This window comes from Myotis lucifugus, unplaced genomic scaffold (assembly GCF_000147115.1).
Source record: "Myotis lucifugus unplaced genomic scaffold, Myoluc2.0 scaffold_5, whole genome shotgun sequence".
NCBI lineage: Eukaryota > Metazoa > Chordata > Mammalia > Chiroptera > Vespertilionidae > Myotis > Myotis lucifugus.
Genome location: NW_005871053.1, coordinates 6,512,409 through 6,527,651, shown reverse-complemented (window position 1 = coordinate 6,527,651; position 15,243 = coordinate 6,512,409). Strand labels below are relative to the sequence as shown.

General features: G+C 40.0%; 1 pseudogene; it reads right to left on the bottom strand.

The window, feature by feature from the left end:
* Positions 1-3,307: 3,307 nt before the first annotated feature.
* The window catches only part of LOC111823094, a 29,762-nt pseudogene continuing 17,826 nt past the window's right edge, over positions 3,308-15,243 (bottom strand).

Genomic DNA, 15,243 nt, shown 5'->3' with positions numbered 1-15,243 from the left:
CTTTCATGTATCTAAAACAGGATTCTTAGCATTTAATACAGTGTTTCACTGCAGAAAGAAATGAGGTGTAGGGCTGCAGTCATATAATAGCACTTCTGGTCGAAAATACAAACTATACATGTCCATGTTAAGGTTAATACTATATTAAGTTTTATCCTCAAAATACGCGTCTCTTTTTCTCCCTGGACTCCTGTGCCTTTTTTTCCTTTATTTTATTTTATTTTTCCCATCACCATTTATCTTCCTAATCCCTCTTCCATCACAACCCCCTTCATTTCCCCCCACAACCACCACACTCTTGTCCATGTCTATGAGTTGTTTCTCTTCTTTTTCTTTTTTGCTCAATTCCTCCAACCTCCCTCTCCCCCCAAAAAAACAAAAACAAAAAACACCCTACCCCACAAGCTCTTCTGGAACTCAAAATGAAGTCTGTATCAAACCAATGGGACTGGCCTTGCATTATCAATATGATTTTATTCCTCAATTGTCAGTGGGATCTGGAAAATGTTTTCTGATTTTCTCAATGTGCTCATAGTGTACAGAAGTCTAGGTAGCTCAGTTTGCAATGAAATGCAATTTCCTTGTGTTCAAACCCCATCTCTGCCATTTACTAATTGTGTAGACTTCTGCAAGATACTGAATTTCCGAGTCTCCATTTTCTTACCTGCAAAATGGGCCTGGTATATGTATTAAATGTAAAACACTTGTTTTCATGTAATTGCACATGTAAAATCCTTTGACTTATTACTTTTGGATTTTAAGTTGTAAATAAGAGAGTCATCCCCATGCCAAGTTATAGAGAAATTCACCCAGATTTCTCCCCTAATATTTTGTGTTATCTTTTACATGTAAATTTCTCATCCATCTAAAATTTATTCTGGTATATGGTATAAAGAATGGCTTCAATTTTATCCCTTTGTATATGTCTGCCCAGTTATATTTTCACCACTGATTAAAAAGCCAATCTTTTCCTCACTATTTAAGGATACTACTTTTATCATATACTATATTTTTATATGCAATCAGTTCTGTTTCTGAATTTTCTACTTTTTCTATTTCTCTATTCATATATTAATGCCAAACTACTGTATTTATAGGCATTTATGATATGTTTTAATATAATAACATTTCTCTTCTTTTTTGAAGGGTCCCCTGGCTATCTTGCATATTTATTCTTCCATACTATATAATCAATTTATCTATCTCCATAAAAAAAAGATGACTTTTTTCTGGAATCGCATTAATTGTTAAATACACATAGGAAGAACTAAAATCTTTATGATGTTGAGTTTTTCTATGAACATAATTCATTTTTCCAACTGCTTAAGTCTAATTTTATATCTTCATGAATGTTTATCATTTTCTTCATATCCATTTTGAACATTTCTTGTTAAATCTACAGTGAAGTATTTTATTTAATTTTCAGACATGTGGTCTTTTCTTCCATTATCTTCCAACTCATTTTTGTTTGCATCTATTTAATTCATTATTCATATTATGGTAGTGTTGGTATAGGTGTTCTGAAACTGTTGTGTATATAGGGTGGGATAAAGTAAAAATTTTACACACACACACACACACACACACATACATATCTATCTCTATACATAATTGAGAACTGAGATTTTCAGCTTGTGTGAGAGCAGACACAAGTGTAAGATCAATGAAGTTAAGTAAAAATCCTGTGTTCTGAAAATAAAACTGAGGTAGCAATATTAATTCATAATGTGTTTTATGCTTAAAGAGTACACATTTCTATTCTGTCCACTGGAAACAGTGGCTGACCCAATAGCAATGAGCACCCCTGTGAACCCTGATTGGGTCTCTAAATACTACTTTCCACCAAACAAACAAACAAACAAACAAAACCATGCCTCTTAGGAAAATGACTTATTCCAGATCTGAGGTAGGAAGTTTATTAAATGAGTCTCAATTATCTTGACACACCAGGTAGCAAGGAAGCTGTGAAAAACTACTAGGTCTGTCCAAAGAATTTGGGTACCAGCTTACAGAGGATCCAACTGGCCAAAATGAGATAATTTGAGCATCAGTAGGATGATAAATGCAATAAATTAAAACATATCAAGTATATTTAAATCTGTAAGTTCAGTATGATAACAAAAACTAAACTCATTAATCACCTTAGAGAATGCCAGGGAATCAATTTATTGTGTTAAAAAAAAACTGGCCTCAGTATAACCAAAGAGTCAAAACAAAGTTTCTCTTTATAGAATTTTTCCAGCAAATAAATGAATAAAGAATGATAGAATTAGGATATCATCATTTTGCAACCTCATGATGAATTAATGGACCTGAGCAATGACCACCAATGACTGCTCACATCACCAAAGGCAGATAATCAAACATTATGTGGCTCCTAATAAAAGAGCAAAACACTGCGTATGAAATATTCTTGACAAAATAATTGAACCTGAATTTTATCAAGCCTCTAGATCTAACTACTAACTACAGCTTACAGTAGCAGAGGAACCCATTAAACAACACCACAGGGACACAGTCAGCAAAATCCAAAGTATTGGAAATCCCAGGACAAACAGCCAGTTTCTTCAACAGTAACAAAACAAAACAAAACAAAAAAAAAAACCAACAACAACTTACAAGGAAAAAGAGAGATGATAGGGAGACTATAAAATTTTTGTAACATACAAACATTTATTTGATAACATTTTAAAAGGCAGGGAGAATCACACCCATTTTCTAAATTATGTCACTGTAAAGAGACTGAATTTCAGAGCTCTTGGTTTGCTTTGGAAACTTCTGAAGAGTTGACCATTAGCAGCACAGCAAGCTTTTTTCTTCTCCTCCAAGCTCTTCTGCACTTGGGGGTCGGAGGTTAGTATGAGGGAAAAGGGTTGTTGACAATTGATGCTAAATAAATAGTATATAGTTGAGCTTGCCAAAGCTCCCCACTTCCTCCCATAGGTAACAGGGTGACTTGACTTATTCTTTAACTGTAGTCATTGAATAAGCAAGTAGGTTTATCAAACACAAAGAATGGAGGGAAGTTTCCATTGTAGATAATTTCCAATGGTGGGAATGGATGATCTCAGCTTAATTGTTCAGTCCCTCCTCTTGCTAACCAGAGAGAGGTATGCTAGCAATGGAACTCGAACATTTGGTCCACTGAGACATTGGTGTAATGCATTCAGTTCCTTTGATTTAAATGTCTTAGAAAAGCCATCTCTGGGTGTGGAAAGCAGTTGGTTTGTTACAATGGCAGTGCTATATAAGGAAAATAAGAGCAGCAAACAGCAGTCAGTGTCCCTTTCCTCTTGACCCCCAATGATCACTCCACTCGTGTCAGCTTTATAGTTCAAGCAAACTCAACTGGGAGAGCAGAGGTGGTAACCAGGGCAGGGAAGTGAGGAGGCCTTTATCCAGATCTGTGGATCACTTCAGATCTAGGATTCCCAGCATCCTGATCTTTGTAGTAGAGGTAGTTATGGGGCTTGAAGGTTAAAAATCCTGATCCTTCTGAAGTAGACCATAGAGATAGTATTCTTTTCCAACTGCACCCTCCATGGTTTAGATGCATAAATAGCCTCCTCACTTACCATAGGAAGCTCAGACACCAACAGCAAGAAGGCATTCTTGGAAGATGGGAACAATCAGCCTAGCTTTAACTGGTCCAATGTTAAGAAGATAGTTGTCTCCAAAACTTACGATCTGAACCAGAACCAAAACGATTTCAGATTTACTTCAATGTCAGACATATCCATGTCCCCATGAAAGCCCCAGATGACTAGTGGATGGTGATGCACATCTCGGACTGTGATCTAGCACCCTCCCTGGCTTGAATTTATCCTTACAATTGTAGTGTCCTCATAGAAACAGGAGCATTTCCAGCCCCATCTGTCATATATTACCACCACATCCTTGACAGAGCTATCATTGTAGAGTCAAGAAAGAAAATTTGTAGAGTTCAAATAAATATCAGGACATTCCCACTCTTCATGAGGCCAAATAAGGTCAGGTTTGTAGCTGTTATCAAGGTACAAACAGCTCTGGCATTGTTTTCTCGGTGACAAAATGCTATGTTTTGAAGCCATTTTTCTTATCAAATAGAGTGGATGGAACCATTACTAAGAGTGACTGATAGAGTCCACAATACAGTAGGTCCTCGGGTTACGTCGGAGATCTATTCCTACCGCGCGCCAGGACATAACGTGATTTTCGCCATTAAGTCGGAACCCACCTACCTAAGCACCCACATAACTCACATGGAGCACATACACAGCAGTCATGAAGTGAAACAGTAAAAAAAATTAAAAGAAAGATAACATTTCCTGACCTTTTATTGTGGTAAATAAATAATAAAAAACATAAAGCACATATGTACATACGTCGAAATGATGGAACTTTTTTTTTATAAATAAATGGGAGATGGCGACGTAACCACAAAATGACGTAAGTCGAGTCCGATGTAACCCGAGGACTGTATATGTTTCTCTCCCAGATGGTTGTTTCCAACTCACCAACCGAATCACAGTTTAGATCCAGCTCCTCAGGGTTCCAGTTCTAAAACAGTTGTTGTCAGGACTACATTCTGGCCCCACAATCAAGGTGGGAGAGGTCAGCATGGTAGAATCCAGAGCAGCTGCTCACCTTCCAGTGCCACGACTGGCTGCCCAGGCCAGCACTGACCACACCCCAGGGCCCTCACACCCTGAACTTTGCCTGTGGGAGACTTGGCAAGTCTGGGGCAGGGGGTAGCAGTGCGCTCAGCTACTCCCAGCACCAGCAACTTGCCCTCCACATCCGTCAGTTAAAACAGGCTTTTGATTCACCAGTCTTAACAAATGGATCTTGTCTGCAAAGCAAACATTTTGTCATGTTTTGTTTTTAAGGACCACTATGGTGTTCATGCAAGTGGATGAGATCTGTCTGCTGTATAAATGAGAATGGAGAGCGCTGTGGAGGGTGAAAGTACAGGCCACCTGAGGCGGCTATGGGACCTTCCCCACTTTTGTGATACTCATCAAAACCTCATTTCTCTATTGTCTCAAATGTGCCCCTCTGGGAAATATTCTGGTTTGAATAGAATCTGAGAGTAGGAATCCAGGAAAAGATTAGCTCTACTAAACCCTGCACTCCAATTCAAGTAGAGATAAAACAAGAGAGAAAAGAGACATATCTCCAAATTCAATTCTCCCGTCTTCAGTTATGTTTTATGGAGAACTTATGTCATTCACAAAAGAGATGTAGTTTCCCCAGGGGAGACAGCAGGTGCACATTTTCTCTCAAGGTTATTTAATTGCTGTCAGGAAGACGTATGATTAACAAAACCAAATGCTGGAAATATGAAGTATAGACAATTTTAAAGTTGTTTATATAGTTGATTACAGTATATCACACCATGTGTTTATTTGCCATAAACCTGCCTTTCACAAACTGTTTCCACACCTGTGCATCTGCACTAACAGCCTACTGCTTAGCTGTGTGAGAATCCCCAGCTATGAGAGTGGCCAGCACCCAGCACAAAGCAGCTTTCCCTGGTGGCCTCTCAGTCACCCCCTAGGCACCAGCTATGCACCAGCTTCACACCAATGGTTCAAACACCTTCAGCTGACCCACAGTGCCCCGCCTTGGATGAGAGCCCTTTGAGCTTGTCAGAAGAAAAACACTATGGAAATGACAGGCCACTGGGGCTCCTCATTGTCCTTACAGCATTACTACTTAAAGTGAGGCCCACCATTTACAATCTGTTGGTTACTGTTCAGAGATGAGACAAATACAGAATTGAGAGGGAGCATTTAGAACTGCTGAGAGGGCCATTTCGAAGCACAAGTTTGTTGAATCTAAAGTTTTAAAAATGGGACTTGGCATCAGTAGATGAGTGGATAAAAAAGCCATGGTGTATTTATACATGGAATATTATGTAGCAGTAAAAAAGAAGAATCTCTTACCCTTTGAGAGAGCATGGAGGTACCTGGAGACGATTATGCTAAGTGAAATAAGTCAGTCAGAGAAAGACAAGTATCACATGATCACACTCATATGTGGAATCTAAGTGACAAAATAAACTGATGAACAGAGTGGATCCAGAGATTCGAAGCATGGAACAGAGTGCAGGATCTCAGAGGGAAGGTGGGGGAGGTGGGTGGGAGGTAATCAACCAAGGACCTTGTATGCATAGGCCATGGACACAGACAATGGGGTGGTGAGGTCCTGGGGTGGGGGGCAGGGGTGGGCTGGAGGGGGGTCAATGAGGGGGAAAAGAAGACATATGTAATACTTTCAACAATAAAGAATTATAAAAGAAATGGAACTTGAATTTTGTGTATATTGCTTTTTATTCCATTTTAAGCTATTTTTATTGCACTTTACAAAGTATCAGGCTATGGCAGATTGGAAATAAGAACTAATCCTTCACCATAGATAGTCTGAGAAGCACTGCTTTGGAGTGATGGCTCCCATGCATGTTACATCTCAGGGCTTTGCCTTGACCTCTGGCAGTTCCCAAGGGGCACCCAATGGCAAAAATGTGGACCTGCAAAGGTGATCATCCCAAAGGGTCAAGGGTCATTCATAGGTAAGAAGCAAATATTCAAACCACTGCACATGTGTTGGGTCCATGCAAGGAGTTGGTAGATCTAATGAAACTAGCCCAGCTGACCCCTGATCACAGCACAACCCTCGGGTTTTCAATAGTAGTAGGAGAAGCAGCAGCCACTGAGACTTACATAGGATTTACTGTGATGCAGATGCTGTCCCAAATGCTTTACATAGACAACATAGCAAATGGTTTCTCTCTCTTTGGGGTGACATATATTCAGCCTATACATGTACCCAGAGAATTGTAGCATCAAATCTGCATACAGTGACCCCTTGTATAGGCATAAAAATTTGCTAACAATTGACCCCTTATTTGGGTATTTCAAGATATCATGCCAAATATACCAGAGACAATAATTAAAGAGTAGAAATATAATACCTGGGACATAGATTTTTGTTCAGATATTGGTCATAGAGTCTAGCTGGAAAAAAATTTAATATGGAAACAGCATTCAATTTTGGAAATTATTGGGATCATTTGAATTATGTTTTCATTTTCTGTTGTTATATTTGGAAATCCTCTGCATGAAACAGAGATTAAAAAAATACATAAGCAAAGAAAATACAACACAACAAAACTTGCGTCACAGCATAGAGACACTATCCAAGACCACATCTTTCCCCCCTAAAACAGATCGTAAGACTGGGGAGCATTTTCACACATTTTTGTGCTCTTTGTCCCAATGTGGGAGTTTAATAAATGTTGGAATTTTATGAAGTCAGTATTTAACAGAGTTTATTAGCCTATTCCTCTAAGAATCCTTCTTAGACTCTGGGTAAGAGCAGCTGCTTTCTGCCCCCTTTCCTTATCTCTACAGTAACCAGAGCCATCCCATTGCCATTGGCAGCCCATTTCCCTCCTTGGCGTTGCAGTGGTCAAAAAAGTTCATCACACACAGATCTTTAGTCTATCATTGTAGGTTAAGAAGTTCATCCCAGGGGAGATATAAATAGGGGGAGCTCTTCCTTCATCTTTCTGTGACCTTTGTCCCTCTTCAAGTTCTAGGGTCAAGCTGGGGCTCAACTTTATGAGGAAAATAGATGATTCCAACCCAGGTGAGCAGGCAGGGAGATGTTTTCTCCCCACTGACTAAGATCTCTTCTATTTCCTACCAATTTAAAACCTAGTAATAAAATGTTAGCACTATAGCCCAAATCTATTAATATTCATCAGAAGCCCATAACATTCCAGAACCATGATTTCTACTCCTAATTAACCATGAATCTCAAGAGAGTCTTCTCCACATTAACTCTTCATGCCCTTCCAGATAAGGTCATGGTTGTAGGCTTCCTCTTGAAGGTGGAGAACCATAGAAGGAGAGGAGGCCAAGGACTTACTCTTTCTGAGTGTTGGTTTCCTCATCTGTAAAATAAAGATATTTATCTGCTTCACATGTTTATACTTGTTGGAGCAGGGGTAGGACCTTAATTAAAGTCCTTGGCCTTTAAGCCCAGTGCTCTTTTAGCACCAAAACTGCCATTATGGTCTTTTCCTAGATTTCTTTTCTTTTGAATGTTTCATGGGCATTTCATATTTAATATATTCAAAACTGAATTTCTGATAATTCATCCAAAACTTTCCCTTCTTCTGAATAAGAAGTTGGGAAGTCATCTTTGACACCTTGTTCTCTATCATTTTCCCAAATCCAAACCATCACCAAGTGATGGGGATTAACTGCAAAATACCCCTTTTGCTACTTCTAGGTGCACTACCTGGTCCAAGCACTCCAAGCACTTATTTATTTGTTAAAAGCATGTTGAATTGGAAAGTATCCACTTAAGAATAATGCTAAGAGGACACAGTAGTTGGAGAGTGAGCTAGATCCTGAATACCCAAAGCAACGTTGGAAAGATCAAGGTTTATATATATGAATAATATATATATATATATGGAAAAGAAGGCACTCCTGCCATTTACAACATGGATGGCACCTGAGGGCATTATGCTAAGTGAGATAAGTCAGACAGAGAAAGTCAAATCCTTATATGTAGAATCTAAAAAATATCAAACTCATAGAAACAGAGTAGAATGTTGGCAACCAGGTGCTGCGGGGGGGGGGGGGGGGCGCGGTGAGGGAAATGGGGAGCTGTTGGTCAAAGGATACAAACTTTCAGTTTTAAGATGCATAAGTTTGGGGATCTAGTCTTATGCATGGTGATTATAGTTACCACTATATATAGTTATTATATATTAGAGGCCTGGTGCACCAATTCATGCATTGGTGGGATCCCTAGGCCTGGCTAGCAATCAGGGCCTATCAGGGCTAGAACAATCGGGGCCTGCCAGCCCAGGAGAGGGACAAGGCATGGAACGTTGGTCACCAATCCCAAGGAGGGAGCCGGCCCTCAGCCCCTCTGGGAAAGGGGCCATGTCTGCCGCCACCCATGCCTGGTTTCCCATCCCAGGCCAGGGCTTAAAGGCCCTGGTGGGGTCAGGAGAGGAGGCGATGGTCGCCAGGCTGGGCACAGAAGGAACGGACGCCAGATGCCAACGTCGAGGGCCAGCCACGGAAAGTTGGCTGTGGGAGCGCACTGACCACCAGGGGGCAGTTCCTACATTGAGTGTCTGCCCACTGGTGGTCAGTGTGCGTCATAGCGACAGGTCGACTGGTTGTTCCGGTCATTCAATCATAATGGTCGCTTAGGCTTTTATATATATAGATAGCTACTATGTGTAGCTAAGAGAGTAGATCTTAAATGTTCTCACCACAGAAACTAAATGGCAATTACGTGAAGTGATGGAGGTATTAGCTAACAGTAGGGTGATCATCATTTTCCAATATATAAGTGTATCAAACAACATGTACACCTTAAACTTACACCATTTTATACACCAATTCTATCTCAATATACCTAGATAAAAGATATTTTCTTTATTGGTAAAATAACAATCCTGCAGGGAGGGAGAACTCACTATGGCATATTTCTGTAATATTCCACTGCACACTGGTTCGTTTTGCAATGGATACAAATGCTTCATTAAAAGACTTCATAATACTGATCTCCTCTCTTCAAAATATCTACCCAACTGTTATTTTCTCTTATTGTCCTTCTTGGAATCAGAAACCATATATTCTAAAGAAATAAAAAAAGCAATCTAAAGAAATTTTTAATTTACTGTTTCATATAGATTGGATTTGGTCACTACAAAATACAATTTCTATTGTCAGCTCTGTGTAGCCTAGGCAACATAATTCTTTTCTCTCCAAGTCCATGTTATTGAAAAACTTCCCATGAACTTCCCAAAAGCTGGGTCTTACACTCCTAGACGTGTAAAGATAATGAGTAAAAAAAAAAATCTGTCAGTGATGTAGATGAAAATGAATGTTAGAGCAATTCCTGGGCAGCAGAGAAAGACTCCAATGTTTACATAATTCCAATGTGCATACATGGTTTCTTCTACATTTTCCAGCTAAAACTCATCTGGCTTTGCTCAAGACCTCAAATGCAGGGAATTCTCGGCAGCACCTAATATTTATTCATAGCATTGTCAAGAGCATCTTTGCAGTTCTTGCCAAGGTCTGTCATTGAATATGTTTATCCAGCTGCATGGCAAACACATAATACACAGTCATCATTTTACTCAGTCACCTACTCAATATTTTCTTCTATGATTAAATTAACTCATAAATATTACACTTTTAATGCCAGAAAGCCATGGTTCATCCAGCCAATTGAATACTTGTTTGTCCATTTTCTAATGTTGCTGGGCACTCAGTCATTTCATTATAGAGTCTGAAATAATGAAAATCATTGCATTTACTTAACAATACTACACAATAAACAGAGCATGAACTCCATTATTATGTAGTACAAGGCCATAAAAGAAATTTCTCAAGAACTGTGGGGCACAAGTTGGAAACGTTCTTGGTGTATATAAGCAAACCTGCTCTGATTGCCCAAAGCAAAGGATGGAAATTCTGGCTTTGTTTGCAGCTGGCACCATTTCTTGCTCAGCCAAGGAGGGTTTCAAATAAACACACATATCGCAGTCTTGCTTGTATTTGAATCATTACCAGACTGTGCGCATGAACCTGTGGGCAATTTCCAAGGACTGTGGCATGTTGGAGACTTCTTTCTCTACACACTCACGCCTGGTCTGGTTCAAGCAGCCTGCAGAAGGCCTTTCACACTCATCTCTGTAGGAAAAGGATTGAAGCTGAAGGACAAGAATCAGCCTTTGCCTTCAGGTGCTGGACCTGGTGACAGCAGCAGGATCTGCATCTATGCAGATACCTGGCCCTGAAGGCAAGAGTCCCATAGCACAGGACCCTTCTCAAATCACCTGAATGAAATATTCATAGCTGGCAGTGCGGGGCAGTTCGCTTTCCTAGAATTATATCCAAATTTGCGTGATCATTCTGGGAATAGCCTTGGTTAGCAATTGCTCATAATGTCAACGCTTTTGGAAACTTTTTACAGTCGTTTTATTGTTTTTATTTCAAAAATAAAACTTAAAGGAGCTTGAAAAGTAGATTTTCAGATGATCACACAATGAATGGCCTGAGTTCCGTGGTTTCAGTTCTGTGCGTTTTACTTTATGTGCACCCACTGAAATGAGCCAAAATTAATCCACGTTGGAACAAAGACTGTGGATACAAATGAGCCCTGGCTTCCTAGACTACTGGGTGCAGTGCACAAGCTGAAGCATTTGGAAAGCATTGGCCCTGGGAGGCGAAGAAGTTATAGCAAACAACATATGGACTTTAAAGTCTGGAACTATCCGAGACAGAACAAGAAAGCTATTTTCACTTTACTCGTTCTTTTTTTTTTCCCCACTCCTTCCAGAAGATGAATGATTTCTAATCACATTTTATTTTCATCTTTAGAACTGGATCCCAAAAGAGCCAGGTCGGATTAAAACTGCTGGTGAGTTTGCAGCCCCGTCCAACAATTACCTAATGCATTTGTGTCATCTGCTTTCCTTGCTGTGTAAAAACACACTAAGGAAATGTGTGAGCCCACTGAATTGTTCCCAACTCTTTTATTCACCTTTCAGTATGCTAGTTCCTTCCCTTGGCATTGATATCATCATGCATTTGTCAAAGATAGACTGTCACTTCAGGACCTCTATTATGTGCAAGAATTGGCAGCAAATTTTGCCACTGGGATTTGCTTATATCCTCTGTATGTTATTGTACTTCTTTGGCATTCAGTAAATTCCGTACACCCACTTCTTTGATGTCCATTCCAGCCCCTAAATGTGGAAACAATGACTGAAATTTTGGATCAAAGCATCCGTAGATGGCAGGCAACACAGCTCTCTGATAATTCACTAGAACAGAGAGACCTACCCTCCCCCTCCCCGCTAAAATCTAGGCCAATAGTCCTCCAAGAACAGCTCTGGCTTCTCCAATGCAAAGGCATGGGAGGAAGTTAAAGAAAACAACTCCAAGGTTTTAGGAAAAAGAGACTGAACTGGACAGCTGAATTGAAGCTCATGGTCATTTCTAACTATAGAGAAAGCTAACTACTGTTCCATTTAATTCTCCCATTTTTTTTCACTTGGTGTTGCTCTAGTCTAACACTTCTACTAGGCCAGGCTTTTTCAGGTTGAAAAAGTCTCCAAATCTAATTTTTGCATAATGTTAGCTGCACAAGATGGCCCAGATTTTTTAAGATGAGTTTTTTAAAGAAAGTTAAAGGGTCCATGAATTAAGGAATTATAAAGGTAATTGGGGGAGAAAAAGAACACAGAAATCCCAAAATTTCAATGAGTTACTTTTGCAAACTAGAATTAGCTGTCTGGAATATATTTTCAATGTTTGCTTTTGCTTTACTCCTGGGATGCCAGTGCAAATAATGACTTCATTCAGTTTATTTCACAGGTCAACTTTGACTCATAAAAGCATTAAAGCAGGTAACCCCCTAGGGATGTTGGAAAGACAGATGAGCAAATAGATATAAAAAATGTTGTAAACTCTTTGAGGGGGGGAGAGGCATTTTATAAATCCAGGGTATTTTATGGTTATGCGTTATGTTTTCCCTTCACTCCATTTGGTACCCAGAATGTGCTAGTTATAATTACTATACAATGTTGGAAACTATTATAAAAGTACCATACGCCTTCTAAATGTAGTGAAGAAGATAATTGTGTTGGGGAATCTCATCCTGTGTAAATTAGAAGAATTCCCAGTAGAGTGCCATAATTGAGAATTGGGCTGACTGCACTGAATGGAGAAGAGAGTCATGTTAGCATATAGCATGTGTTCAATCAAAAGGTAGAGCACTAAGGAGGTAACATGACAGCCCTTAAAATACCAGTTTCAGACTGCCTAAATGGGAGGTTTATACTGCCAGTCGTATGCAACAGTGACATCCAGCGGTCGTAGAGATAATTACAAGTGTATCTAATTTTAAAATATAAGTTTTATATATTGTAATACAATACTCTGTATTATCAGATGTTGTCTACATTCTTTATCTGGTCACAATATAAGTCAATAATTCAAGGTTAATACCAAGTACAACAAAAGTCACTCTATTTACTAAGTAGTTTCCAAAGTCTGTTGTTCTGTTATTGTTATTTTTTAATTTTACTAAAATTACAGTGGGTCTAATCTCTAAAGGCCTCTCTGACCCTCCTAAGCACACTGAGATATTTGTGCATGAATGAAACTGCGTGCATACTGCACACACAGCAAAATGGAAGCTGCATTTGACTCCCTGTTAAATACTCTGGGGAAGGCATCTGGGACCCTGAACGCTTGCTTTCGTAGCTATGGAAATGCTTTAAGAGGTTCATTAATGTTTTTTCCAAGTCATTGAGTAAGAAGAGAAAGGTGGGAAGGAGCAGGAAAGGAAAGAAAAATAAAGGAGAGGAGGAAGGAAAGAAAAAGGAGGAAAGGAGGAAGAAGGGAGGAAAGAAGGAGAGAGAAGAAAGAACAGGGCTACTCATTGATCTTCAACAACTACTCATTGACATAATATATCTAAAGAGGAAATTCAAAGAGATATTGGCCTCCAAAATGTTTTTGTTTGTTTTAAATCGCACTCTTTCAACTGCCCGGTGCTTAACTGATTTTAAAAAATAATTTTCATTAAAAAAAAAAAATCCGAGAACAGCTGCTGCTGCTTGGAAGTACCTAGAACAGTGTCACTTGTAACGAATGCTTAAAAGTGATCCCTTCCCCCATGGTCGGGAGAACTCTCCTCAGAAGCCTTTAGGTCACCTTGGCCTGTGGGTCATGTATGTCCGCGCTGTTGCTGAGCACGTCAGGGGACTGCTCACCACCTTCCCAGGTGCACCCCTTCAGAGAAACCGTCACCTGTGGCAAGCGGCTTCTCCAGCTTAGGCCCCCTCACGTTGGGGGTTTTGCCCTTCGACTGCCTGCCTCTTTGAAGTTCTCAAGGTAAGAATTTAAAGGTGCCCTCTTTCATTTCCTCCTTGTTCGAGGAGAGGGGAATCAAACAAAACAAAGCATCTACCCAACTCTGGTAACAAAGTACTAAAATCAAAACATAAAAAGCTCCAATGCCTGTTAGCTAACATACTCTCCTTGTGCCCAAATGGTGGAGAAGAAAGGACCTCACAGACACTGTATGGAAGGAACACGTGTGCGTGAGACCTGGGATTTGCTTTAAGCTGAGAGCGCTAGGACAAAATGGGGATGGTGTCTGCAAGGAAGGCCTGGGCAATGCAACCCATGTATGTCAGTGAGAGTTAGGGGAGATGTGCACTGAAGCTGAGCAGGTAAATCTGCAGCCTCTAGCCAGGTTTGTTTGCTTTCACAAGGCCTTTGAACTGCAAGCTGGCTTACCCAGATTCTGAAGTAAAAGAATGCCTTGCTGCTGTCTCTGATCTCATAGTACCTTCACTTGCAGACTCTTCTGGCTTCTTGTTTCTCTTAGTAATTTTCACAGGCTCTTTAGGGAGTAGAAGGGGCATTAACACGCCCAGGTCTCATCTCTCCTTGTAGGCCTGCAGGGGGGATCTGGCTGGGCTAGCTCTTATCTGTGCACCCTGAAACCTGGTTCAGGGATGTGCAGTCCAGCCCTGGGATCCCTCAGGAGTGACAGTGGAACTTCTCCTTGACACACCAGGGCCTTCTGCACTAAGACCACCATGGGATACCAGCTCCTGCCAGTCCAAGGAGCAAGAAGCTAGCATGAGGAATCAGTTCCCGTCTCTTCTCCCTGAAGAAAAAACCGGCCTTGCAAAGCTTTCTTCAGTGTTTCCGGACAAAATAAATAAATAAGTAAGCAGTGGTATGACATGCACATCCTCTCTGGGCTTATAGCTTCAGGTACAGTTTTACTGTGGCATATAATCTAATAATCCATTTAATTTCTTTGGAGTGATGTTCTGTATAAATACAGGTGGCATTGGGATGGAATCACATGCCATAAACCTGTCTGCCTCTATCTGGGTTCAGAATACAGAAGAAGAGTCTGTTTTAAAGACATTCTAGGATTTTTACATGGTCAATTGGCTGGTTTTGTATTCTGGAACACATCAGAGCATCTGCAGGAAAAAATACATAAATTCTATAAAATGGTCGCAGGATTTCTGATTTACTGATAGTGCTGGTTTGAATTTTCACAAAAATATTTAGCTATAGGACAATGTATTCTTAAAGGTAAATAACTGCAGCCAGTAAAAGTTCGGCCTATAAAGGGTCCCATCTTCTACTAGTTTTCTGCACCAAGAATTACTACCAGTATAAT